The sequence below is a fragment of the Sciurus vulgaris genome (assembly GCF_902686455.1).
Source record: "Sciurus vulgaris genome assembly, chromosome: 4".
NCBI lineage: Eukaryota > Metazoa > Chordata > Mammalia > Rodentia > Sciuridae > Sciurus > Sciurus vulgaris.
The window spans coordinates 34,105,482-34,109,950 of NC_136464.1; positions in this window are offsets into that span (position 1 = coordinate 34,105,482).

Consider the following 4,469-nt stretch of genomic DNA (forward strand, 5'->3'; position numbering starts at 1 on the left):
ACTGAAAGCATTTCCTCTAAAATCACTAACAATGCAAGGCTGTTTACTCTCTCCACTCCTACTCAATATAATACATAACATTGTAGCCAGAGTAATTAGGCAAGGGAAGGGAATTAAAGGACATGAACAGAAGAAGAAGTCAAATTACCATTGATGATAAGTTCATATATCTAGAAGACACAAAAAATTCCACCAGAGATCTTATAGAGCTAATAATGAAATTCAGCAAAGTCACAGGATATATAATCAACATTCAAATCTGATGAAAATAAATCAGAAAAAAAATTCCATTTGCAGTAGATACACACACACACACACACACACACACAAACACACACATCCACCCCTAGTAATAAATACAATCATGGAGGTGAAAGGTCTCTACAATAAAAATGACAGAACACTGAAGAAAGAAATTGAAGAAGGCAGTAGAGGATGGAAAGACCACTTAAATTCATGGATACGTAGAAATATTATTGGAATGATTATATTATCAAAAGCAATCTACATATTCAAGCCAATACCCATCAAAAAATCAATGACACTCTACAGAACTAAAAATAGAAAGTCCTAAAATTCATATAGAAAACATTAAAAATTCAGAAAAGTCAAAGCAAGTCTAACGAAAACAATAGCAATGCAGGAGGTATCACAGGATCCAATTTTATATTACACTACAGAGCTATAGTAATGAAAACAGAATTATGCCAGTATTGGCATAAAAAACAGATACATAGTCTAATGTAATAGCAAAGAAGACAGAGAGACAAATCTACAAAGATGAAGTCATCTGATCCTTGACAGAGACAACAAAAACACGTTGGAGAAAAGATTAAATCTTCAACAAATGTGATCAGGAAGCTGGATAAGTATATGTAGAAGAATGAAACTAGATACTTATGTCTCACCTTGCCAAAAAAGCTCAAAATGACTCAACTTATGGATTTAATTTTATTATGCATTGTCAGTCTGTTTGGATTTTTAAAATGGTTTCAGACAGTTTAAGTTTGGTAGTTATATATATCCAGAAACTTACCCATTTCTCTTAAGTTTTCTCCTATGTGGGACAAAAGTTTTTATAAAAATCTCTAATATTATTCTGCATTTATGTGGTACCAGTTATAATGTGTCTTTTATTATCTATAATTTCCCTAATTTGCTTTCTTTCTTTTTTCTTAGTCCAGCTAAATTTTCTTGATCTTGTTCATGTTTTCAAAAACTAACTTTCACTAACTCTTCTTAGATGACCAGATCATCTTTTTTTGATCTGATATTTGATATTATTTCTTCTATTACCCTTAGTTTTCCATTGCCTTACTAGATTCTTGAGATGCATCATTGTTATTTGAATTTTTTACTTTTTGTGTAGGCATTTATTGTTGTTCCTTCTTATAGTTACTCTTTCTCTATCCCATAACTTTTATTATGTTGTGTGATTCTTTTTTTCTATAAAAAGAGAAAAGGTAAAGCAAGAATCTCTGTAGGGGAAGAGTAGAAATATTCATTTTATAAGGAATAAAGTTAATGATGCAAAGAGAGCCATCAGGTCACTTTTTATTTAAAATAAGTCAGTATGGTTCTCTCAGAGATTGGAGCCCTATTTGATTGGTTTGGACTTCAGATCTCCATGAGTCAGAAAGCAAGTTATTTTCTGCTTGCCCTGGAAAAAGAGTATATTGTGTCCTGGATTTAAGCAAATTCTAAAGGTTAAAAAAAATTCAAAGTTTTCTGACACCCATTTCAACCAGTATGATGCTTGCCTTTTAGAATGAGAGTCCCTCCCATTCAATTATTTGTAATTATTTGACAAAAAGATGTTGTCAGTTCTTTTATGACAATTTGATAGAATTCAGCAGTGAGGATATTCTATCCTTAACATAATGATTGGAAAATATTTTCTTACTGACTTAATATTACTACCTATGTTGGTCTGTTTATTGAGCTCATATTTCACAGATGATTTTTGTTAGGTTATAGGTGTGCTTAAAGTTAACAATTTCTATTAGATTTCCATTGTTTGATTTATATTTTTTTATAATATTAATGATCTTTGAATTTCTGTGATATCAATTACAAAGGCTATTTTATCTCTAGCTAATTTACTTATTTTCTTCTGCTTTTTAAGCTTAGTCTAAAGATTTTTGATTTCTTCTCATAAAAATCTTTCATTGATCTTTTGTAATTTTTAAACTTTTCACTTATTAGTTATTTATTTCCTTCTGTTAATTTTGAGTTTACTAACTTCTTGGTTTACTTGGTCCTTTTGATACATAATTAGATACATATGTGAAATTGATTTTATAGCTTAGCAACTCATTGTTATAAATTTCCTTCTTAGTATTATGATTGCTGTATCCCATAATTTTCATACTCTGTGTGCTTCTTTGTTTCACTAAAAAGAGAAAAGTTCAGGCAGAGACATCATGGAATAAAGGAAGAGAGCAGAAAAGCCTATCTCATAGACAATAAAGCTAGTGATCTGAATAAGACCCATGAAATCAATTTTGTCCAAAAGAAGTAAATGTGGTTCTATCACAATTTAGTGCCCTATAACCACATTGAATTACATGTCACAGCATGTGAGTCATACAGCAAATTGCTGTGTCCCCTTAGTATGGATAAAACATTCATTAAGACTTGAGTTAATGAAAGTTCTAAAGGTTAAAAAATAAAATTTTATGACCCACCATTTTGAACAATGAATGCTGCAATTATTTTCAGTGACTCTTTCATGTCACTGATTAGTATAATGAGAAGACTGCAAAATAATATATGCTCAGTAAATATTGAACTTATTTGAACTACATGTTTTATTCTAGTGAAGACTTTGAGACTAGAGGCTCAGGAGTTCCAGATTCTGTTCTACCACTTACTATCTGTGTCCTGGTCCAAGACATTGCATCTCTGAGGCCCAGCTTCTTCATTTCTAAAGTGGAAATAATTTTACTATAGATAAAGGTAATTAAAAATCAGAAGTGATATAATATGTATGATATTGCATGTTAATTTTGAGAATACATGTATATGTATGCATTAAATATTTGTAACTAGAGTCTTGACAGCAATTTTCCTTACTAAATACATTGTAAATAACAATTTGAGACATTGTAAATAATTTGAGACACTTATAATAGTCACTTAATAGGATACATCTTTGTATAGCATTAACATTAGTGATCTAGTACTGCACAGAAATCTAATGACATGCAACTCATGACTACCAAATAAAGTCTCACATTCCAATTTTCATAGTGTCTTCTATGCTGGGAGTCTCTTTGATGTACTCTCTGGCTCCTATCCACCTCTAAACCACATGCCTGTTTATCTGTCTCTAATATTATTATGTATGGTCCAATAATTTTCATTCCATTACACTGGACAAGGAAATACTAAACAGCAATAGAAACAGTCCCATCTGGAAGAGGTGAGAGATTGAAAGAACCATGGTTTCTCAAGCCCTCCCCTTTCAATTCTCTGAGATCAACTCTTACTCAGTTCTGCTGAATAAGTTTTATCTCTGTACTGATGGGTGGTGGGAGCACTTCTGTGCCTTTTTCTTTTGAAGAATCTATGGCCCAGTTATACTGGGAGTGAAATAATGGGTAGTGACTTGAGGGGAAGCTTGTTGGTCTATGAACAGAGCCAGTGTGGTGTTTGCTTTAGTTTTCTAATGTGGCTTTGGAGGCAGCTCTGATGTAAGCCACAGAACACCGTTATGGGCATTAGATCTTCAAACTCCAGTTCTGACCCTTGTGAATTGTGTGAGTGAAGATCTTCCAAGCACACAGAATCTGAGTTTCTCCTTTTGTCAAATTAAAAATAATATAAATCTCTACCCTCTGTTCTCCAGGATTTGGGGGTTTGGGGTGCTAAATAGAAAATGCAATGTACATTTACTTCGTTACATGATGATGTGTGTTTTGGTATTTCAAAATATTTAACTTGTTCTACGTAGTGTATGCTTAGGCAGTTGGGATGTAAGTTCAGCATTTTAAAATTTTTAAAAGATTTGATTTTCAAAGATAAATGATCTTATTGTTTGATGAAATATTAGAAGTTCAATATTTTGTATAAAATTCAGAGGTACACTTATTTCTTCCAAGTCCTGAATTTCCAACCAGTCATCAGTGTGAGAATCTAGTATGTTGAGCAATGTTTTGTATCAAATACCTCATTTTTTCTTAATCCTATGTGCACACTGGTACCACCAGAGGTTGGGTGCTTCTGTGTTTTTTTGCTTGTTTGTTTTAAAATACCTATTCCTGGGATCTATCCCGGAGTCCTGAACTAGATTTTTATGGATAGAGTTTCAGGAAGGAGAGCAAGAATAAACAAGTTTGTTTTCATTCTTATCAAGTGACTAGTACATACTCAGAAGGGGTCAGAACTTATGTAGCAGATTGGCTCAGCACTTTATGTCAACAGAACACATTCTGATTAACAGAGCACTATAAAGGTTTACACTGGTT